Source organism: Gavialis gangeticus, unplaced genomic scaffold (assembly GCF_001723915.1).
Source record: "Gavialis gangeticus isolate Ggan-Ray unplaced genomic scaffold, GavGan_comp1, whole genome shotgun sequence".
Lineage (NCBI taxonomy): Eukaryota > Metazoa > Chordata > Crocodylia > Gavialidae > Gavialis > Gavialis gangeticus.
In genome coordinates, this window is record NW_017729025.1 from 4,593,398 (window position 1) to 4,618,527 (window position 25,130).

Below are 25,130 nucleotides of genomic sequence, written 5' to 3' on the forward strand. Positions count from 1 at the left end.
GGAAGTGGTGCTGGCTCCTACCTTGGTGGTCTTTAAGAGAAGGCTTGATAATCACCTATCTGGGGTTATACGAGCCCAGTATTCTCTCCTACCCAGGGCAGGGGGTTGGACTTGATCTACTTAGGTCCCTTCCAACCCTACATCTGTGAATTTATGAATCTATAGCAAGCAAGACTCTCTCTCTCTCTCTCTCTCTCTATATATATATATACACACATGCACACACACATACACACACATATATATATCCTCTGTGTATGTGTGTGTGTGTGCGTGTGTGTGTGTGTGTATAAATGGCTCATTGCTTGCTATAGACATATAGATATAGATATATCATGGCTTGCTATAGATATCTGTATCTATAGATATAGATATAGATGTATATCTATCTTATAGATTCATAGATTCATAGATTAAGGGTCGGAAGGGACCTAGTAGATCTTCTAGCCCAACCCCCCGCCAGGGCGGGAGAACAACAAAAAACCCCAAAAAGAGAAACGGGACTCAAACGAGTCCAGCCAGGTAGGCATCCAGCCTCTTCTTAAAGACCCCCAGGGTAGGGGCCAGCACCACTTCCCTTGGAAGTTGGTTCCAGCTCCTAGCCGCCCTAACCGTGAAGTAGTTTTTGCGGATGTCCAATCTATACCTCCTCTCCATCAGCTTGTGCCCATTACTCCTTGTTATGCCAGCGGGCGCTAGGGGAAACAGCGTCTCCCCCAAACCCTTCTGGTCCCCCCTAGTGAGTCTATAGACAGTCACCAGGTCCCCCCTTAGCCTTCTCTTGTGGAGGCTGAATAGGTTCAGGTCCCGCAGTCTCTCACTGTAGGGTCTGCCCTGTTGTCCCCGGATCATGCGGGTGGCCCTCCTCTGGACCCTCTCCATATTGTCCACATCCCTCTTGAAATGGGGCGCACAGAACTGGACACAATACTCCAGCTGTGGCCTGACCAGCGTCGCGTAGAGGGGGAGGATCACCTCCTTGGCTCTACTCGAGATGCACCTGTGGATGCACGACAAGGTCCGGTTAGCCCTGCCAACCATGACCTCGCATTGTCGGCCCATGTTCATCTTGGAGTCAATAATGAGTTTATCTATAGATAGATAGATTGATAGATCGATAGATAGATCGATAGATAGATAAACTGCCCAACCAGCACCCAGCCTTATCCTTGCTTGCTAAACCCCTGACCAGATAAAAAGGTCTTGTGTTTCACTCCCCTGTCAACCTGGAACTTCAAGTCCATGTACAAAGGTTCAAAAACCCAGGGCAGAATCGATTCAATCTTTTCAGGCTTTTCTAAACTGTGTGGACTGAATCGATAATGAATTGAACTAATGTTCAGTGTTTGCGTGGCCCAGACAGGCAAAAGCCTACATTGGTCCAGGCCAGGACCCTGGGGATGCTCACATGCAGTCCACCTCATGGCAACACTGGAGGGGACAGCCAGCAGTGCCTTCCCAGCCCCATCCCCTCCCCAGTTCTTGGGGTGGGGGGTGGTAATGAACCCCCCCGGCACTGCCTCCCCCCCCCCCCCCCACAGCCAGTCTGCACTGCTGGGAGGGCCAGTGCTGAGCTGGAGGGTGCATTGCCTTCCCCACCACAACTCTCAGAAGCAGCCAGCTAGACAGGGTACAGGACTGGGGCGATCCCTGCCCATGTGGCTGGGCTGTGGGGGGACAAAACCCCCCACTACAGGAGCTTTCCTTCTCCTCATGCTATGCAGACATAGGGGGGTGGGGGGGCATTCCTCTGCCCCACATCCTGCTGGGCTGACAGGCACAGGCAGGAAGCAGGCTAGGGAGCAGAGGTTTAGTGCTGGGGGTGGAGCAGACAGCACAGCCCAGGGCTGCAAAGCATCCTGGGATGCCGAAGGACTGTGGGCTAGCTTGAATCTGGAGGAGATCTGGGACAGGAGTTGCATAAACCGGTTTAACTTAAATCAGTTCAATCTGATCCTAGATCCATCCAGGTTTATCTTAAGCTGGGTTCATCCATTTTGAAATCGGTTTAGGTACACTAAACTTCTGTTGCATTACAAGTTTAAACCAGTGTCTGATCACTTAAAGCAGTTTATGTGCTACTTCCTCTAGCCTAAAAAAGGGGAGCATGGGCAATCAAGAGTCATTAGTTGAAGTTGGTCCTCTACTCAGGTATGAATCTCCTCTGGGGGGGAGGGGAGCTGCCTGCAGAAGTCTTGTTGAGATAAAGGGAAAAGATGGTGTCCTGAACACAGATTAGATTGCATCAGGCTTTAGCTGGGTGAGCTGAGCTGAGCTCCAGGGCCTTGTGCTACCATTTTCTAATGGTCCGTGGTCTTTTGTATCTCCTGGCAAGCGAAGAGCAGTTGTGTTCATAACCTCTGTGCAAAACGTGTCATGTACTTCTGCAGAGTTAAGCTGCAGAACAGAGTGATCACGCTATCTCAAATCGTGGGCGTGTCTGAAGCCAGCAGACATCCAGGCAACTCGTGTCCAGTTCAGAGCCACCGAGGTCTTGGTTTCTCAGAGATGAATTTACTGGAGGATGAGCTAATTTTCCAGTGTTCTGCTAAAGTCCCTCAAGGATTTGGTGAATTGTCCTGCCTAACTCCTTAAGACCAAAAGTGAGCATCCTTTAAAGACGGCAAACATTACACAACATCTCTGAGAGATTATGGCCTGTCTTTAAGTATTTAAGTCTTCTCTGCAGAGCTGCATGGGGATTGCTTTTTCAAGTGTAGAGACCATGTATTGTCCATCTAAGGGCTTTTCATCCATTTGTGAGCTCAGCTGGCTTTGAACCCACATGATAAGACACCAAGTACTGAAAGTCCTTCTCCCAGGGTGGGAGATACAATGACTGTTCTCAGTCCTCCCATAAGTTGTTTTTCCCTCCATCCGATCTTCTTTGCCTCCTCAAGGGCTCTGTTACATACATTTTCCACACCCACCGAATGTCAAGCACTTGCATTCCCCCATGTTTTGCTACCTGCACACGTGGTGAACATGGCTCTCCCTCTGAGATCATTTTTCATATAGTGGTTATGCCACATGTTGAAGCTGGCCATTGTTTCTAGTGTATTTTTTAATTGTATCCAAGGGGTTTTAAAATATCACTCATGTAAAACCTGCATGAATGGGGTGAAAGCAGATGATTTTGTTCCATCAATCAACATCTAATAAAAATGGACACAAACTCTAATTGCTTTCATAGGGATTTTTTTTCAAAGCTCTAGTGAATAGCATGACAGTAAAGTTGATCCTAAAGTAAACCCAGATTATCACTCATGTTTGGCTGTTATGATAAATGACTCATATGCCATTGGATAATTCCAACAGCTCAGTAAGACTTCTTGTTTTACTGCACATGCAAGGGGAGATGCAATGTTTGTTTGACTAAATGTCCATTTACAGAAAAAAAAAAAACAATTGTTTTTCCTTCCTCATCTGTTTTGGTAAAAAGCAGTTGGAGGAACAACTTCAGAGTGGCTCCTGTTTCTAACACCGTCACAGCCAGTTCAATTAATTTGCTCTCATATGGCTACTAGAGTGGAGATAATTCCAAACAGAAAGCACCTTAAAGGCTTTGGAGTCATTCAGTCTCCTACAACTCTTCTATAAAAATCATGGCAGTTGCCAAGATGCAGCCAACCCATGGTTTTTTAATGAAAGCTTTTCTTTTTTTTTTGCAGGCTTACTTAATTCCATTGTACAGACTAGACATAGCATAGGGTGGTGCCAATAAATAGTTAAAATACAACATTCAGTCAAGGTCACTCTCTGGTTTAAGGCATTACTATAACTAGGCAGAAAAAGTTCTTTGGGTATATGTGATATCTTTTATTAGGCCAACTAAATAGTCGGAAAAAGTGTTTTTTTACATGCTTTCAGGCACAAAAACCCTTCTTCAGGCATAGGGAGAGTCTGCTGGTGTGTGCGTGCTCTCCTGGGTGGAATAGAAGTGTAAGCCAACGTGCAAAATGCAGGTTTGTGAAAATGCAAATGTATAGCAGGGAAGATTAGAGGGGATGGGAGCTTATAGGTGAAAGACAGATAGGTAGAAGGTGGAAAAAGGGGAATATTGACCTATGATACAATGTAGCTGGTAAAATGTACCTGGAGTTATCAGATGGCAGGCAAGTTATAATGTGCCATAAATCCAAAGTCTGTATTTAGTCCATGATTTATTTTGTGGTTGTGTTGATCTATGATTGGATCAAAGCACTGTTCCAATATCTTCTGTGCCTGCCAGTCTTTCCCACATTTGTGGATGGAGTCATTTATTTATGAAGGCCCTGGGACAAACATAACACTGCCCTCCAGTTATTTTGGGGCAGGCCTCATAGAGCAGCTGCTACACAGCAAACCCTGCTTTCTTTTATCCCATGGCAAATTGTATGAAGGCAGAGCTTTCCCCAAAGAGTTTAAAATCAAAGTACAAGACAAGAGACAGCCAATGGGTGCAGCGAGAAAGGGGGTTACAGGGATCCAATGAGACAAACATCAGTCAGCAGAACGAGTAGCTTCAGCACACCTCTGGTTTAATCACTGACAGATTTTTATTGTGAAAAGATGAGGCATAGCCTTCTGTCAAACCCAAACCTCTGGAAAGCAATGATCTTTTATAAATGGAGGCTAAATAAACTCAAGGGCTTATGAAAACCTGTTCCTCCTGCTTGCAAACAGATGGCTGTTCCTATTCGCGAGCACGGTGGCATTTGTCTGACAATAGAGGCTGGCGGCCTCTGATGTGATCACGATACCATTGTGCTAGGCACTGTAGAAACATAATAGTAGGAAACTAGTCAGGCAGAGGAAGACATCATCCTTTTTTTTCTGCAGATGTGAGACCTGTAGATTGAAAGAGCTACCTATGGTTATGGAGGGAGACTCTGGCTGAGCTGAGAATTGAGCTCACATCTGAGTTCCTGTCTAGCATGACGACCACAAGACGTCTCTCCCAACAAACTGACAAAGTGCAGGCTCAGTTCTGCCCATGTTCTTTGTAAGCATTGAGCAAACTCATTCCCCACAAGGATCGTTCATTTGTATAAAAAATAACCATAAGACGGCACTGCAAAGATAGGTCTTCCAGCAAGGAACAAGGATATTCAGAGTTCTGCCTATGCTTGCTCTTAGATTCATAGATATAGGGTCAAAAGGGACCTTCCAGATCTTCTAGTCTCTGCCCTGGGCAAGAGAGAAAGCTGGGCTCCTTAAAGACCCCCAAGGTAGGAGCCAGCACTACTTTCCTTTGCTCTTGCGATGCAAAGCAGTGGAGGTATTACTCTGCTTGCTCCTTGCTGAATTCTGGGCGCCCAGAGAGCCATGGTTGGTGGGGTAGGGAGTTGAGGGGGGAAATCATGTAGGTAAATTTAATTTGGTAGAGTTTGAACATCATTAGATCTTCTCTGAAGCTTTCCCCCATGCCTTCCCCATTGCACATAGAACAGCAGCCTGGTTATTACCACTATAAACTCAAAGTGAGAAAACAGGACTGCTGTGCAACTGTTTGAAGGGAAAAGTAGTTAAGGTAATTATCCTTGTTTTCACAGCAATTCCACAGGTCCACTGTGATCAGGGAAGTTGCTTAACAGTGCACCACTTATGTTGGAGACTTATCACTGGTATCTGACAGCAACGAGAAGTTGTTCCAGCAGCATTCACGGCTGAAAGAAAAATATAAAACATGAAAAACAGCTTGTGTCTGAAGAGCTGCATAGCAGCTTCTGAAACCTGTATGAGCCACTGCATTGCATGGCTGAGCTGAAGGGAGAAGGTTGTGATAGCATTGCTGTCACTGCTTTTCCTCTGCCAGTAGCGACGTATATGGTGGGGCAGACTCTTCTCAGCATATTCCCTAAGAGGCCTGGGCAGCTTCTCCGAGTCTATATGGAGTGCACATATGGCATGCAGACCTTCTCAAGTGGAAACTATTGGAACCTACTCATGGGCAACTGGTGCCTCCTAAAACTGGGGTGGCACCAGTGGTCGATCGTCGACCTGGGGGGGTGGTCCCCCAGTGGCTGATTGCTGCCGCCGGTGCTTCTCTTGGCCGGTTGGAGGTACAGCCAATCTCAGGGGTGCACCCGCATGCACCCCCTATGCACTGCCAATGAACCTACTGTAGAATTACCCTGGGGAAAAAAATCAGAGAGAACTGCCCTGGTGCAAGGGCGAAACAGGGGAAGGCATTGCTCATCGGAGTAGTAGTAGGGCTCTATAACAGTGCCTACTTTGCAAAGCCACCCAAGAATGACTGGGCACCGGTCTGCTCATGGCTCTGGGGTAATTTGCATGAGTTTGCATGTTTGGTTGGGATGGTTTAGTGAGGGATGAACCTGCCTTGAGCAGGTAGCTGGACTATGTGTAATCTCATGAGGTCCCTTCCAGTCCTGCTTTATGATCAGGGCACCAGACTCATGTAATGACACCCATGTAACAGAGTCGTGTGTCCATGACCAAATAATGCTGGAGCAAGGATTGATCCAGCATGAGAAGAGAGCAGTCAGGGCTCCACGCAGTATTACTGCAACAAGCTTTATGTTCCTGAGGGTGGGGAAAGAGGGAAAGAGGTGCTTTTCCCACCACACATGGTGATAGGGGCATCTCAAGAACAGGGTATGCTCACAGTGTATGTTGCCCTTTTCAGGGATCCCAGCCTTGGTTTTAGTCCATCTGACAGCAAAATAGCTCACTTCTAGATGCTCATATGGATGGAGTGAATTGTAGGCCTGACCGCAAAGCAGGCTGCAGAGGAGGCACCTTGGAAGAAGCCTGCGCTATGGCTGGGAAGGAAGCCCCTAGGGCAGGCAAAAAATGGGGAGATACCTCCTTGGAGAGAGAGAGTCATATAATCCTAGAAAACGAGGGGTATAAGGGAGCTCAGGAGGTCACATCTAGTTCAACCCCCTGCTCCAGCCAGGTCCTAAAGTCCTCCAGGGATGGAAACGCCACCACCTTGCTGGGTAACCTGTTCCAGTGCTTTTCTGGATAGATAAAGCATTAATGGCCTGCTAGTAAGCTTCTAGGTCAATTACTTTACACCAAGCCACAGACCTTCCAGTTTAGGTGAAGACCTGGACCACCCACTCAGCACCAGGAAACCGAGGAAGCAGGTAGACACAATGATGGAAAGGCTGCAGCCAGACACTCACCGGTTTGGGCTCCTGACTGCTCCACTGCCTTGCTGTCAGGGTCTACAGCAGTGTTTTGCCAAGTGGTTAGAGCCAGGGGTGTTTCCAGTGTCCAGAGTTAGGAGCAAACCAAAGTTAAACCAGGGCTCCAAAGTTTAGGGACTGGCTACATGGATAGGAAGGTAGGAACAGGCCCCACAAATGAGAGCTACACAGACTGAGGCCAGTTTGTTGCAGAGAAGGGGCCAAGAGCTGCACAAGCTCCTTAAGAGCAGCCCTGGAAGCAATTAGCAGGCTGAGGCTTAGTTGGCCCTGCTAAGGGGATGAGTGTTGCTGCCTTAGTTGCCTGGCTGCAGTACAGAGGCCTTACACTCACTGTCAGAAACCAATCCACGCAACAAGACAATCGGCCTTAGGGCGAAGAAAGGCATTGACTGAAGCAAAGGTAATTGTACAGACTTGCTGCAAATTTTTCTTCCATCAAATCCTGCTTCATAATTGAACCAGAGGCCTTGACAGGCCAGCCCTGGTTGAGTTGGCCAAGCTGGATCCTAAGCACACAAGTCTGTTGCCCTTGCTGGCATGTGAGGGGATCTAACGAAGGCAAGGTAGAAAAGATGCACAGTTTCAGTCCTTAAATAAAAATTTGAAATTTTTTATAGACAGGCTGTGGGACTGCAGGCCTGTAAATCAAAGCAGAATTTAACTCAGTATCTGTTGACTTTCTATGAACAATTAACCAGCACAAAGCACCGGAAGTTCTACCTAAATATGGGAATAGAGGTGTTGCTAAAAATCGCTTTAAAAAAAGAACACCTTCTGCATCATTTAAAGGCAAAAAGCCAAGACTATGGTGACTAAACAAGATGCCAAGATACTCATATCCACACCTCTGATGATCTTTTTCTGATGCAAGCAAAGCTAGGATATGAAGGACATGGGTTGGAAAGTCAGTATGCTGTTTTTCAGCAACGTAGATTTGCTGTGAACACATCTAGCAAGTAGGGCTGTCTGAAGCTTCAGTCCCTAATTCAATTTGGCAGAGATTCAGCCCAATTCAGTGGCCAAATTGCCAAATCAAAATTGAATTAGAAGACCTTTTAATCTCTTCAAATCGAATTGGGACCCTCCGAATCAATTTGGAGAGATTTGGAAAGATTCGGAGATTTGGTCATAGACACCACTTCAAATATTTTTTCTACATACCTCTAGGTAGCAGGTGGCTCGTGCATGCTGCAATGATGGGGCAGATGGAGAGTCCCACAGGAGCACAGGGAGGCCCCAGTGCACGTGGCAGCAGACCCGGACGTGGACTAGAAGCACTTCCTGTCCACTTCTCGGTCTGCCGAGAAGCACGCAGGGGTGCCCCTCCCCCAGGCTTCCCCAGCTCAGTGGCTGGTGCCTTCTGGGTCTGGGGACAGTCACTCGGGGTCCCCCCATGGCTGATCACCAGGCTGGGGGGGCTGAAGGGGTCCCCAGCATGCTCCCCAGCAGATGAAGTTGTTCTGGTCCACCTCCGGGTCCACCACCGAGCCCGTGGGGAGCCCCACCCCCGCACTCCCGTGGGATGGTCCAAGTGCCCCAGCATTGCAGCAATCACAAGCTGCACTGGTACCTCAAGGTATGTAGAAAAAAACTTTTAAAAGTGTGTGTGTGTTCAAATCACTGATTCTCTGAATCAGCATCGAATCTTCAGATTCGGATACATCCAAATCGAATCAGGAACAGTGAACTGAATCAATGCATTGAATCACTGTTCCTGATTCAGGCCGAATCCTAATCCAAATCAAATAGGGCCCACTTTGCATGCCCCTACTAGAAGCACTTGTAGAATGGATCCCACATTTGCACGCCGGCAATGGAAATGGATATCATGCAAATTCAGGATTTGTTTAGTCTTTGTCTTCCACAAACAGGCTCACTGGCCTTGTTGCACAGTAGAGGCCAGGAGCTGCAAAAGCTCCTTAACAGCAGTCCTGGAACCAATTAGCAGGCTGAGACTCAGTTGGCTCTGCTTACAGGGTTGATATCCCCAATGTTTCATATTTATCTTCAGGTGGTACAAACTTGATGAGATTGAAAACGTCACCATTTTTCACACTGCCTTCACTAGAAGGATGAGGTTCAGTGGACTGAATTCTGTTGACCGGCACCTTACTTCATCTGGGGTCCTCTTGAAGTTGTGACAACTGCTTGTCCAGGTGGGAATAAACATTTACTCTTATCCTCCTTCCTTGCGAATTGTTCACTTTCAGGAAAAGATTCAACTTTTACACTTTTTCAAAACTGAACTGAATCTATGAGTTGACGTAGACTAGAGATCGATACATACTTGTACTGAAAACAGTGAGAAATGGCTTGGGAAGGTAATAAGATTAGTTAATAAGCTAAATACCATTACACTTTGAATTGTGGCAAATCATTTGTGCAATGGCATCCTGATTAACCTTATTACTCAAATTACCACAGATCCATATCTGAATGTTCCTGGAGTCATGGATTAACTTTCCCTTCTCCTCTTCTTCTAATTCACTAGGACTGTCCCCTGCACTGGACTGTTAATGGCAAGATCTGCCAGGAAGTTCCACATTAATTTCTATTTGTCGGTAGTGCCATGCTGTGTTAAAAGGTAGAATCCAAAACCTTTTGTTCTGCAGTTTAACGGGGGGCAGTGCCAGCACTTTTTCTGGCTGTCAACAGTTCTTGTGATTCCTATAAGGATCCTGGCAGTACCTTGACTACCTTTGGCTTCAGACTGCATTGGAACTATGCCCTCTCTGTGCAGATGAAGCAACTATTATTAAAAAAAACATTTAGCTTAGAAAGGGGAGAGCAGCAGGCAAACATAGCGCTTATTAAGGTCAGTCGGATGACTCCAACAGATCTCTCTTGGTTCAAGATCAGTCCCTGTTCTTCCATTGTTTCAGCATAACCAGTAATAATTTCAAAAGAACTTAAGTGGTTTAGGTAGCCAGTCCATGCTCAAAGCTGAAAAGCAGCTAGGGCTCGAAAGCCTATTAACCTTCCATGTGCCTTGGGTTCTTCAGTCCCAAAGCCATTTTGAAAACAGGATTTAGGCACATTCAAAATGTTACTCTCTGGTTATTTGCTGCAGTGAGTAGTACAGAGCATGGACCTGTGAATTGTTTGGCCAAGGATCAAGGTATCACTATGTATCATACATAGGGGACAATCCAACTTGAGGTGGGATCTGGTCAATTTTGTGGGCCTAACACCCACTTCCACAGGTTTATTGTGGTCCCCCCCCCCCTCCATACACACCTCTGATTGGCTGAGGAGCCCCAGCGGTCCCACCCCAGAGCTGACTGGTGGAAAGGGCAGTTCATCATATTGTCCTGACTCTCACCACTGATTGGGAAACAGAGCTGTGCATCATACAGTCCTGCTTCTCACCAATGATTGGCAGAGAGGGCAAGAGCCACATGACAGGCAGCCCTCTCAACCAATCAGAAGCAAGAGGCAGCTATCTCACCTGCTCATTTTCAAGCCAACAGCCCCAGCCACACTAGGCTGCTCAGCTGGGAAGACAGCTGGCTTCCAGTGGGGAGCCAGGATTTTATTATTAGCAATTTTTTCCCCCACAGATTTTGTGGAGATTGCCTGATTTTGCAATTTCTGCAAAATCCACAAAATCATGATTTGAGTAGGAGCTTCCACGAGTCGGTAGCTTCCATGTGTCAGGTACTCCATTATAACTACCTGTCTACATGTTCTTACCCTGCAATATACGGAAGCTAAACTGTGGCAACTTATCCCTCTGAAGGTGAACCTACCTGTGCGCTATGGGAATGTGTTGAATCTGCATATGTGACTCTAAAGTTACTTTCTGTTGAATTTGGAAATGGCAATCCAGGAATAGTTTTACTTTATGTTTCCTGTATCTTCTTTGCCTGCCAGTCTTTACCACATTTCTGGATGGAGTCATTTATTTATGAAGGCTCTGGTGTTACACAAATTGCCAATTGCTCAAATCATGAGTGAGCCGTTATGAGGGAGGATAAGGCCAGATGTCACGTTTATTGATTAAGCTCTTAATACACACACACCACATTTCCTACCACAATTTCTGTTCTGTGCTGGTATACATTACCAGTCTTATCAGTACTCGGATCAACTTAGTAGCCAGCCAAGTTGATCATGAGTAGGAGCTGGGCTTCTGATGGTCCATCTTGTCAGATGAATCAGTGCTCAAGGATGACATGCAGAAAAAGACCCAAAATCGATATGTCTCACCCCATCTTTTATAACCTTGCCAATTCACCCAGTGCTCTGGGCTTTTGCTGTGCTATCACTGTTCTTTCTTGAAGGTCGATTGCCGTTGTTCTCTCACTGTTCTGGAGCAGATTCTTCTTGTTTTGGTCTTTTATCTGTCTGCATTCTTCAGTCAGTCACCAGCTGATGTTTTCCTTTTCCACAAGCACGCTGTCACCCATACAGCATACAAAAGAGTAAAAGGTTAAGCACTTATGTCAAGTTACAGAACAATACAAAATGGATTTTCTTAAGGCAATGCAAAACACAAGAAAATACATTAGATTAAAAACAATAGGCAAAATGCCTATTTATATAACACTAGGACAAACATAATACTACTCTCCAGTTAATTGGGGGCAGTTATCATGGTGCAGCTGCTACCCAACAAACCCTGTTTTCTTTTATGCCATAACAAATTGTTAGTGGTCCATGCCCTCTGAACTCCCTTCACCCTACCTCAGATATAAACTTGGATTACCTTTCTCAGCAGTTTCTCTGCCATTTTCTTCCAGATAGCCAGTCCTCCCCACTTCACTGAATATAACTACATACTGAACACCTTGATTGGTATGACCAGTCCCACTTCAGTTGGGATTGCCCAATCAAATCCAATAGCAATTGGATTCGTATTGCCCAATATTCAATACCCTTTGGATATTGCCCAAATCCACAAGTCAGAAATTGTGGCTCCTGGCTCTTGGTAACAGCTGTCACTAATAGTCTTTATCTATGTGCCAAATGGTACACACCAATGACTCTAATACCTTACTAAGCCATTCAGATGGTGAATGCATTTGAGAAAATAGGAGACGAAACATGATTAATAACTAAGCAGCTAAGCTAGTACGCCATCAGTGATCTCCGATTCCTTTGACCCCGAGCTGACTTCTTCATAAATTCTTCCTAGTGCTTCCCTGTTCCTTAAGCTCACTTTTTGTTAAATTATTCATTTATTCTATTAATCCCCTATCCCATCACCTGAATGCTAGACCTTTGTAAAGCTGTTCAAATTCACCAGATTTTATCCCAAACCCCAAGGAGCAGAGTTTTGAACTGTATTTCCTTATTCTTATAATTAAAGCATCCACACTGTGACTTGTTGGTCAACCTAGCATGATGAAAATTGCTGTCCCAATGGCAATTCTGCCATTCTGTAACTCCCTATTTTCCCCCAAAATAGAAACAAAAATGCCTTTTTTTATACAATGTCAAAACAATTTTTGGAGTACTTTATAATTTTCTGCAACTCAATATAATACAGTCCTGGGCATTTCTTAAGATGGCTGATAAAACCAAACCGTTTTGTTTCAACTTTATAGAAACAGTGTTTTGATTTTCCAGAAAAGTGGAGCATTTTGTTCGCATTGGTATATTTCCATTAAACATTTTGCTTTTGTAAAATTGGCATTTCCTCATGGGGGAGGGAGAGTCCCATCACTATATTTGCCTCCAATTCTGACCACAATTATCTTTCCTAGCTGAACTATTCCATGTCAAGTTGTCTTTGTCAAATAAAGAAGATTGATCCTGTTGTCTATTATAACCATCTTTTTAGAAATGATGAAACTGCATCTTTGGTTTACCTATCCTCAAGATAAGTGTCTGCAAAAAACCTGAAGAAAGCCAATAAATCTTAGATCAAAATCTTGTAACGTGGATACCAAAATTTATTTTTGTAACCCAGTGTTTACAGAAGTATCCTGACTCCTCCAATATATGGACCTGTCACAATGTCCACTGATTTCATTCAGTGGGAGCTACAATTAAAATTAGATTATTTCATTAAATGCCTAAGTACATATTTAGATAGTTAAACATAGGTCTTTGTATTAGGCTTTTTTAAGGAAATGAAGGGAATAAAGTGATGATCTCACAGAGATTTGGTCCCATAGCACCTGAGGTTTGTTCGAAAATCCCAGCACAGGGTGTGAAAATCTCGCACTATCCAATTTGCATCTCTCCAAACCGAACCAAAATCTTATTTCCGGTTTCAAGCAGAGATTCACGAGGTCAGTCACAGCTGCCGACAGCCTTGAAAACAGGCTAGCTTCACATGAGTTCGCATTTTGCAAAGAAAGCTTTGCCTAGATCTAATGAATGCTCTGCTGGGCAGGAAATGTCTGGGGGTTTGTGTGTATGTGTGTGTGTTTTTTTTTCTTTTGAACAAATGCCATTGTTTAAATGAGTGAAGGCATTTTTTCCCTAGAAGATTTGATTTTAGTGCTGCTTAAATAGAGGATCATCCTCACATTTGAACTTGCTTTCCTGCTCACAAAAGACCTTGGATTGAGGGTTAACAGTATTTTTATATCCTTTCCTTTTATACAATGGCTGGATTATCTCTGAAGCTTTGATTCCATTCTTAAAAACGTAGTCCAGTTAAGAACATAAGAGCATCATTTGTACAGCAAGAACACAAGACCTTGGGAACAGAAAAACAGATTCTTTTTGACTAGCTTGACATAATACAGTTACCTTTGATGCTTATTAAAATCTGAGGTCTACCTTTCTGTTCTTTCATTTCCACGAGAAACAGAGAAAACTGGAAGGGGAACAGTGCCCACAGAAAAGAAATAGGTGTGATCGTGTGGGGCAATCATCATCTTGTATAGATTTTACATATTGATACATAGAGAACAAGACCTGACTGTGCAGGACATTATTCCTATGTCTAACCAAAAGAGAAGCCCCTGTGCTGCAGAGCTGGAGGTCTCAGCAGATCAGGCAGGTCTCTGGAGAGGAGACGAAGGCATTCACAGAAGAAGTGACTGGTCAAGGTTACACAGAAAACCAGAAGCAGAAACTAGCAGGTTTTCCTTTGATAGATAGATAGATAGATAGATAGACAGACAGACAGACAGACAGACATAGAGATATAGGGGTAGAGATATAAATATTGATAGATAAATAGAAAGATAGATAGATTGATCTTTATCTATATCTATATCTAGAGAGAGATGTTAATGAGTACTTTTTCTTCTCTTGCCTTGTCTAAAGGTAAATATCAACCTCTGCCCATTAGGGGTATGAACATATGACTGTTGTGCCTGTTGGCATACTGATGCTAGATTAATTTATCTAGCATGGGTAATGCCCAATGAGGATGCTTCAGCTAAGGCTTTCACATGGCTGTCAAAAAGAGCATAAACCCTCCGGGGACTCTTGGTAGCATGTGTCAGGACCCCCCATTGTTAACCAGGCTCAAGAGACTGAGCTATCTGAGGTCTGTTCTCCAATGCATCAGTTTGCTGTGTAGCTGTGTAGCCATATTTTCGGTATAAACAAGTTCACCTACATGTGCATGTTCAAATGGAGAGTTGCATGAATAAAAGGGGATTAGCATGAGCAAGCCCACACTTTCTACATACAAGTAAGCATAGTGTGTGTGTGTGTGTGTGTGTGTGTGTGTGTGTGTGTGTGCAGGCTTGGGGTTTTCCTAGTGGGTAATATTCAACCTTTATTTTGGGAAAACTAGGCCTGCAGTGTACTGTTGACTGAGAGCTTTGTTCTCTCATTTGCACCAGCCAATGTGGAGTATACTGGTCAAGGAAGATATACTGAAATGGAGCAGGAAAAAACAACACCAGAACAAGATATGGACATATTTCAGGAAGCACACTGGTTTCTTTATTTTGATGCACTTCCTTTCCTTACTTTTTGATGAAATATTATGCACCTTTTACAAGTCAAAACTGGTAAGTCTGCTATAGCTTTTTTGGTATTCCAATCTTTATTGAAGAAGTTGATTTTTCCACTGTATTTCTGTTCTGCAGGTGACAGTTTCAGGCTTTTACATTTTTTAAATGTACTGAATAACGTTTTCTGTAAAGTTACCCAGCTGGGATTAGAAAAAGCTATTTCACATGCAGCACCATCTAATGAAGGAACAAGTTGTTCCACAATACTTCTGATGAGCAGTGAACATATTTGTCTACCATGTGAATCCTTTTAGATTCACCACAGTATTTTGGAAAAGAAATAGTCTCATTGGTTTCACTTAGCAAGACCTGAAGTCAAATAAACATATATTGACCTCTGAACAACACTATCAAACCTGCAGTCTGAAGGTAGATATGTTGGCTGCAAATTCTCCGATAAAGATATACACGGTGGAGTGCCTAGGATTTTTTTGTCTGTGGGTATTGTCTGAACACCGTCAATTTCATGTATGATTGATTTTTGGAAATGTGTTGAATAGAAGCCACTTTCAAGGCCCATTTATTCAGGATGAGGTTTGGGTCACAAAATATAAATAATCCATTTTGAACGATAAAGGCTAACTCTGGCAGGATGAAGACACTTGTTATTCTAGGTAGGACAGAATTGAGCAGTAATAATTCATTGTGGGTTTTTTTTCCTCCAAAGCATTGTCTTATTCAAATGAAATCATCACTTATACTCCTGAAATGCTCACTGGATATATTAAAAATATTTTATTGGTAGAGTACCAAAATGTTGGCAGGAAGATCACAATGACTTCCTGGACTGGCCACTTACAGCAAAAAAAAGGTATCTTAAGCAAACTTTCTGGCCATATTTAATTCATCAGAAAGATGTCAGATTTGTTGGCAAATGCCAGTGCTCTGGTGCAACTGCAGTTAAAGTAAGGACAATTAAAGGCAGTTCGCTAGCCACGCCAGACTACATGTGCCTGATCTTGGAAATGAAGGAGTCATTGACACTTGGGTGGGAGAATACTAGACCACAGAAAAAGAATGAATTTGATGCTGATGGATGTTAATAAGAGGAAGAAAGGAAGGGGTTTTAAACAAGGGTACTTCATGCTATCAGCAAAGATTTCTATATTCTCACCCTCTGTATAGGACTCTGCAGTGCAGCATTGCAGATGCAAAAGGCTGGTGACATTGGTTAGTCCTGTCTTCTGATGTTCCTGCTGTTGTGGATCTGCGAGGGACATGTATTACGTCCAAGTGCTGGTGAGCTCTGCAAAGAGACTTTGTAAAAGCATCAAGTCACACGGTTCCACATTCATGGTCTAGCCGTGGTTTCTCAATCAACCCCTAGATCAAGCCTGTTGAGTTTACAGGTAACACCAGTGCTGTAAGTCGGGCTGTGTTCTTTCTGGCTCTTGCACCCCTAATAAACTCTCTGCAATGGATACGCACGCAGTTAACGTTGCGGGGATTGTGCGGGAGTAAGACTGTAGTCCCGTTTACTTCCTCATAGCAATATTGACCCTACAGGATTACCCGAAGCAAAAAACTTATAATGCATGTCTGACCAGATCCCTTTGTGAAACCAGTTTGGAAATCTCTCATCATGATAGGAAACTTCAGGACTGCTTTTATATTTTTTTAAATATTCAACTCAAAGCAAACTCAGTTAATTAGATGTTTAAGTATCCAAAGTAAAGGGGAGGGTGGTGGGGGGAAAGAAAAGAAAAAGAGCTTTAAAGACCAAAAAATACAATTAACCCCCCTCCCAACACAAAGCAGTGTTGAGGATAAAAAATAAATAATAATAATGACACTTTCAGCTAATATATGTAATATTTTATTACCCTTGTAATCATATTTTCAATGAAAAGTGTTGACATGGAAATTCACCATATGCATCATCATAACCTTGATTAGGAGCTACAGCATATAGTCATTAAATCAATCACAATGCATAGCAATTGTATATACATTATGAATTATATTTAGTTTGGAATTTTTATTTTGCACCGATCTTCTCCCAGAAAAAAAAGCAAAGCAAACCAAATACAAGTCTAGTAGAGCAGAGAAAGCCCAGATGTTACAGAAGGCCCTGGATAAATTTGCCAAGACCATGACGATGCTATCTGGACAAGGAAGGAGTTCCTGGGCAAGCAGCAGGCAGAGGAAGACTCTCCGCTCCCAGGGGTTAAGGGAAGGCAGCCGTAGAGCTCAGGTAGGGCCCAGTGGTTTAGGGGTTGCTCTTGCCTGATCCTCTACCATGCACACACTGTGAAGCTCAAACCGTGATGGGATCATTCCTTAATGACACCACACCAACAGGTAGTTTGCTGTGCTAAAAGCAACTCATGCAGTCCCTGCTATGCAGGGGATTTCTGATGACCTTTTTGAATTTACTTTCTGAAGTGAGGGTGTCACAGGAGAGAAAACCATAAAAAAAAATACTGGCCCAAGTACCCAGAGTAAGCTTCTATGTATTAAAGGCTAAAAAAAAGTAATGACATGACCCTGTTATCCACATGATTCATATCTATTATTGGTCATTTTAAACATTTCAGCAGACCATATGACAAACCCCACATATGGGCTTGCTGGACTTTTTAACAGTACTTTAAGCATATATAAACCTATCTATTCATTATTTATAAGCCTTTTAAAGCCATTTGCCATGAAACAGTGACAACGCTAGTGTTTTACTCAGAGAAGACTGAGCAGGGATTTGATAACCATCTTCAAATACCTGAAGGGAATTATGAAGACCGTCTCTGATGGAGATGTGCTTATCTCTGTGATTGTAGGAGAGAGGACTAGGAGCAATGGCCTCAAGCTGCAGCACAGGAAATGTAGGTTGCAGTTTAGGAGGATTTTTCTGACTATAAGAGTGGTTGGGCAATGGAGCAGGCTGCTGAGAGAAGCTGGGAATCTCTATCCCTGGGAGTTTTCAAGAGTATATTGGACAGACACTTGGCTGGGATAATTTAGTGAGGGATGGTCCTGCCTTGTGCTGAATTAAATGAACTTGTGAGGCTTGTTCTAGCCCAACTTCCCTATGGCCCTATCAGCTGTTACTCTCTCCCCTTCATTACCATGACTGCACATTTCCATCATAATGCTTGGTCTTTGTGATTGTACTTGTTGTCCTTTTTGGTCGAAGAGTAATGTGTTTCAACCTCTAATTCAGATGGGTCCTGAGGTCTGATAAACCTGATCTTCATGAGCACTGTCCAACTGCAAACTGAACCGATGATGGTAAATGTGGTGGACTGGCAGGGCTAATCCTCATGCTGAAGTTTTGCTGAAGATGCATGTGCTCTGCAGTCCTGGAGCCTGGTTCTCGAGGTTACCAATGTCATCATGACCCACTTTGCACTTTAATGTTTTGTTCTGAGTGTCAGTGCCATATTGATTCAGTGTCGTTTTCTAACCGTCCTTGTCTCTTGTCTGTTGTTCACCATGTAGTCATGTGCCAGGTCACTTTATAGTAAAGAATTTTCTTAAGCAGTGGTGAGAAGACATCCTAACTATGTAGTGAGACCATCTCAGTTTTGCCTGTAAAGCCATGGCTCCTATACCTAGTGTATTTGATAGCCATAAGAGTTAAGCATTGAATTCCATCATCCCTTCTATTTTCATTAGATTTCTTAGACCACTTAGATGGAAATAGTTCAGCTTCCTGATGAGATAGCTGGAGGATACCTGTGATCCATAGGCATAGGGTGAAAGAGGTCAAAACTTTCACCTTGTAGACTTTCAATATTATAGGGAAAATTATGTTACTCCTCTCATAGACACTCACATCATCTTATAAGTCCAGCAGTCCTGTTGGGAACTCATCATCAGTTTTAAAAAGTAATACCCAGGTACATGGATTCATTTACAGCTTGATGCACCTCCAGCGGTGAAGACCAGAGGTACACAGGACTTAACAGGCGATGGCTGGTATATAACCATTTTAAGACTAGTAGTCCACAATGAAGGCATGCAGCTGCAAAGAGATCCACAACAAGCTGCATATCTTCTTGGCAATGAGTGATAAAGACACAGTCACTGGCAAACAGAAGTTTATGGACCAGTTCCTTGTAACCCAGCTGGGATTAAACAGCTTCTCATCAATCCTGAGTGTAATCTAAATATCTATAGACAGATCACAGAAAGCAACTATCAGTATAGCAAACAAGGCAAACAAGGGTGTGTGAATGCAGCCATGTTTTACACCATTAGTTACTTGGAAAAGATTGCAGGTAGTCTTATTTTCCATCATGCTTGCCATCACCCCATCATGAAATTGTCTCACCATTACTATGATTTTGTCAGGACAGCCAGTCTTAGGTAGAAACTTCCATAAACCTTCTCATCTTTTATAAAGTCCGCAAACATATGGTCAAAGTCAATATTCTGGTGTCTACACTTTTCTTTGCATTCCCTGTGAAGCAAAAATCATGCCTCCTTTCTCTGAAATTATATGGACTAGCAGGCAAAAGATTTTCAGCTTTACGTTGGATAAAGCCATAGGGTATGATTCTTTCACACATCTTGCTAGTAACCACTAATAGGGAGATTTTCCAGCAATTGGCATGTACAAAATGATGACTGCTCTCCTCTATATAGACACTATCCTTGTGTTTTGACAGGAATCATGTCCTTATGCCACATCAGTTGAAAGAACTCCATGGACACATCTACACATACATTAATGCACCATAATTACAATGTATTACCAGATATTAAATGCACCATAATCAGCACTACTGCACAGTAGCACTGGTGCACGTTTTACATGATGCTAATACGCAGTCAACTCATTCTACCGCACATTAGCGCATTAGCACGGCTTTTGTGATGCTAAGTAAAATAGTCCTAACCAATATGTTGATCTCAACTGTAATGACCTCCGAGCCAGGTGCTTTCCCACTTGAAAGCAACACAATTCCCTCTCCAGTGGTAGGTTCAGTGGCAAGAATTTCATAGCATGCTCAAGCAAGTGATTGATAGTCTCATCTGATGCTAAGTATCTTGTTGAGCAGCTTGTTAAAGGAGTTGGTCCACCTTTCCAGGGTGGAGATCTTTTTGGCCAGGATGGTATTTGTGCTGGAGCTCATAAAAGGGAATAGCTTGTAAAAGCTGCTGCATGAAGCTACAAGTGAGAGCATGCACGAGTGTGGGCTTCTCAGATCTGCTTTCAGAGAGGATTCCTCTCTCTGTAATGCATCCATAAAATGGCACATGCATCACTTGGGCTTTTCAGCACCTGGGAGGAAGGAAGGCATCTCGGTCCTTTCCAAACACCCCAGAACTGTGCAGAAAATAGTCCGGGCTCTCCCTTGCCAGCAGCACTATGGCACTGGGGAATAACTGACATTGTTTGACCCCAGCAGTCTTTCCTGTCCAGGGCAGAGGGGCTGGACCGGATGATATTGCAATGATCCAGCCCTAAACCTTCTGTGAATATTTGAACTTTGGAAACTAGTCAGCTGTGGGTGGAAAATTGCATTTGTAGTCTGAATCCATAGTGTCCCAGGGACAGGGTCTTGGCCCTACATTTATCAGGTACTGAGTCTACAGGTCAGGTTTTTCTCTCCTATATTTTATACAGCCCTGGGCATTCATTGCCCTTATTTTCAAGGAAGGCTGGGTCTGGGAAGACTGTCCACAACCAAGGAGCCCTATAAAGCATCAGACACAGATGTGAGTATGGCAGCTATACCATATTCATCTTGCCCCTGGGCTTTTCAAGCTGTAGTGGACAGTCCCTGACTCTCCCTGTATACAGAGACGTGCCGTCCAGCTAAAATCTCTGTTGTTTTCCCATTGGTTCCCTTGCTTTTCTGGACTCAGCCAAGTTCAATGTTGAAGTGAAAGCATGTGGGTGTGGGTCACACCTGCCTCGGTGGCATGGAGGATGGAGTGCTCTCCATGGGGTGCTTGCTTGGAGCTACTGTGTCCTTGTCGGGTCTCTGAAGGTATTCTGGCACCAGTCCAAAACTGGCTTCTAGAGCTAAAGAGAAGCTTGAACTCCTTCTTGCTGTGAGACCCTGGCCATGACTTCCCCTAATTCCCAATGGCCCTGATTCAAGGAGCTGGCATCCAGGTCCACTTCTAAGCGAGGGACCTCACCTCCTCTTGGAGAGACCCAGTGCAACCCACAACTTCAAGAAGCACAGCAAACAGTGTCTTCAGTAAAGGCATTTATTGGGCAAAGGCCATCCAGGTAGAGGTTCTGGTCCCCCCAGAGAGGTTAAGCAGTCCCTTTGTCCCCAGTCCAGCTCACATAGACCTGAGCATCCCCAAAGATGCTCTGCTGTTCCCTTTGCTGTTCACCAGAGCTCCCTCACTTCTCTCAGAGTGAAGTTGCATATTATGTTTAGACCCTACTAAGGGCACTTAAAATGTGAGTGTCCACACGTTAAAGCTTGTTAACTCGTATGAAGTACCTTATGAACATCTCAAGGTTACACCACTTGAGGTCAAGGTTAACTCTGGGCTGTGCTACCTAGCTCATGTTAGGGTAACTTCAGTTGGCTGCATGGAGATAAAACGAGCAATTTGCAGTCCTCCAGCATCCCAGGATGCACCACCCCCAGCATCCCTCACCCAGAGCAGGGTTAAAGCCCAGGTCTCCCCTGGCTCCTAGCCATAGTCCCCCTCACCAGCCCTCTAGTAACAAGTCAGAGCTGTATGGGCACGAACCAGTATTAAGCCTTAATATGCAACTACTCACAGCATGTTCTAACTTTAACACTGATTAACATTTCCCAGATTGAGTATGATATGGCAATGAGTAACTTTACCCTCCCTCTCCAGACCCTTCTGGCCAGGAGCTGCCAGGCTTCTTGTTTCCAGTCTGCTTGCCCATTATCATCTTTATCTCCTCTGCACACCTCCTTGCTGGGGCATCAGCATCAACAAAACCATTCAAGGTTCCCCATCTTGTCTGTCCTGGTACTTAACTCTTCATTATCTGCTCATAGACTCATGGGCTAAACTGAGTCACGCAAGATTATAACACCGTTAACACCAACATATCAAAATAAAACCCATCAGCCCTCATAGCATAGCTGAAGGAAGTAATGGCCATCCTCAAATGCTGTCATCAAGCAGCACTTGATTGCAGCTGGTTGTTGTACCATGTGTTTTGCTTTGAAAATAGATAGAGCTTCACTTCTCCTCAGTAAACCTGTGCCACCCCCTTCCCAAATCCTCCTGGTGAACAGCCAAGGAAAAAGTGAGACACTGGGGTTCTTGGGGGCATCTTCTGTTTGCTACAGCTGTGCAAGGCACTAAAATTAGCTCTCTGATAAACAGCCCTCAACCAGGGATTTGAAATGTCATTTAGCTACTCCTCTAATCCCTATGCATGCCTGAGTTCTCTATCTAGTGGGGAACAAAGTTATTTAAGCAAATTGGCTTTATCCACCTGTGCAGCAATATTTACTTGTAAATGCCATTAAAGTTCTTAGATTATAAAAAAAAAAGCAGGCCTTGAGCAACCTACCAAACCGTTTGCTATATACAACAGAATTATGCCTGCCTCTTAATTCAATGGCATGAAGAATTCACTAGTGAACTGCAACATCCATGAGAGGTTTAGAAAGCATGACCTGTGAGAAGGGCACCAAACTGGGATTATTTAATCTGAAGATGAGAAGGTTGAGAGAGGACTTAGTAATAGTCTTCAAATAAAGGGTGGTGAGAAGGAAGATGACGGTTCATTGTTCCCAAAGTGAAATGGGGACAGGAAAAAAATAACAGGCTTAAACTACAATAAGGGAGATGAGAGTTGAATATTATGGACATGATTGTGCTTTGTAATTGGCTACCAAGTGAGGTAGTGCAAATTCCACCACTGGAGGTGTTTAAGAGAAGGTTAGACATACACCGGGGTGGGTAATACTGCCTTGACCAGGGAGCTTGATGACCTCAAGGGACCTTGGTGACCTCAAGGTCCCTTCCAGCCCTATTTCTCTGTGGTTCTATGAGATTATATTATTCTTCTTTCTAGAGAGGCCCTGAAATCTTTGGATAATCAGCTGGGATAATCAGGGGGGTCATTAGCACAACACTCACTGCCTTCTGAACTTGTTCCCCAATTAAAAAAAGAAATTCTCCAAGGGCAACCGATTCAGCAGCAAGAAGACAACACATTTAGGGGGCTGGGGTCCATGACATGAAAAAATGCTGAGGGAACTGGTCTTAGTTAGTCTGGAGAAGAGAGGATGGAGGGGGGATTGAATAGCAAACTTCACCTCCCTGCAGGGGGGCTGCAAAGAGGATGGAGCTGGGCTGTTCTCTGTGGGGGCAGACGACAGGACAAGGAGCAATGGGCTCAAGCTGCAGCAAGGGGAAGCTGAGGTTAGATGTTAGGAAAAATTTTCTCATGAGAAGGGTAATAAAGCACTGGAACAGATTACCCAGATGTGTTGTGGACTCTCCATCCTTGGAGGTTTTTAAGACCCATCTAGACAAAGCCTTGGCTGGGATGATGTCGTTGGGGCTGGTTCTGCTTGGAGCAGGGGGTTGGGTTAGATGTGACCTCCTGAGGTCTCTCCCAACCCTCATTTTCTGTGATACTATGTGGGATCTAGAAGTGTAGCGATGGCTCTTCATAGCTGGCTAGCTCTGGAGAAATTGGTAATCTTTTGAGGGTGGGATTGTCAAGGGCAGGCAGCATCAGCCAGTTCTTCTCAGAGATGTGGAGGCCTCTCTTGTTCTTTTCCAGCTTGTGGCATGTAAGCCTGGCCAGGGAAACCAGGGAAGAGTCTCCGTAGGCTTGGTGGGAAGTATCTCCAACATCAGCTGAAGTTCGGCTGTGGTCACTGTAGACGCTGCTGAGCGGGAGCACTGCTCATGGGTTTCTCAAAGACAGAACTCACCATTTTTAGGCCTTACTTGGCTGCTTCCAAAGTCTCAAAGCAATATTTTTGGCTGATCCCTAGGTGCAACCAGGGTAGGACAACTTTTATAATGCTCTTTCTTTAATTTTCATGGCTTGCTTCCAAAACCCTGGCTAACAACTGATTACCAGAGCAGCCCAGCAATGATTCCTTGCTTTCAAGCCACTCCAGGGAGATAAATGTAGCATTACTGGCATGAGAGCGGGAGTGCATTGATAGCCTGAGCAAAGACAAAGGGGCCTTTTAGGGGCTTAGGAGATGCATAGATGGCTTTTTATTATGCCTTTGTTTCAAAGTTTTCTCTGGGTTTTTATGGTCTGAAAAAAGTCACCCCTGCATTTTTCCTTTCATTTAGCAAAGGAAAAAACGTAAGCTTCACAGCTCGCTTGTTCCAGTGGCTATGAATAAATGCAGGACTGATATCCCCTCCGCCCAGTCGAACAGAAAGAGTTTAAAAGATAGCTCTTGCTATTGTTTTTTTGTTTCCCACCGCGCCCCCCCCAGCCATGGAGGGAGGCATCTTAGTGACCTTCTCAGCAGGGGTTGACAGTATATCTTTCATTTGATCATTTGCTCTTCTGCTTTATTGGCAAACACCTTTATTTTTGGTTCAAGTTGGAAAGCTCCACAGAATAAGCTTTTAATACACACTCCCCAACTCCTTTATCCTTAAGCCAGCTCGAAGCACACGCTGCTGTGTGCAAAGTGAGTGAGTGGGGTTGTCACAGTGCTCCAAACAACAGCAGCTCAGCAACGGGAAGTCATTTCACTAGTGCACAGAGGCAGACCATTTCCGACTGCATCTCACAACGTACCACGCTGCAATCTGTTCCAGGGACACCGAGCAACAACAAAAAAGATATAATCCCCTCCTAAGAAAAATCCAGCATTATAATCTCCTTCATCATCACTTTTTTTATCCCTCGATTTAGGAAAACAAAATAAAATGAACTTATTGGGTGGGGGGGAGGGGATCAGACCCTTGCAAGCGCTCTAAAGTGAAAACTGCAAAGCTTTAAACAGAATGAAAGAAAAATTAAATTCCCAGGGACCCCAAAGGAGAGGAGATTTAAAGTCATCCTCTCTCAGAGGTAGAGCTATAGAGCCAGATCCCTTCACTTTGAGATGTGGAGGGAACATGCTGGGGTCTTGGCAATATGCACAGGCTTTGA

At 44.1% G+C, this 25,130-nt stretch overlaps 1 long non-coding RNA gene across 1 annotated transcript; it reads right to left on the reverse strand.

Moving 5' to 3' along the window:
* Positions 1-4,228: 4,228 nt before the first annotated feature.
* Positions 4,229-12,250, reverse strand: LOC109299420. The gene is made up of 3 exons (XR_002097830.1): positions 12,238-12,250; positions 10,352-10,354; positions 4,229-4,291 (listed from the first exon to the last, which is right to left on the reverse strand). It is a non-coding gene; the product is annotated as an uncharacterized LOC109299420 (long non-coding RNA).
* Positions 12,251-25,130: the final 12,880 nt, after the last annotated feature.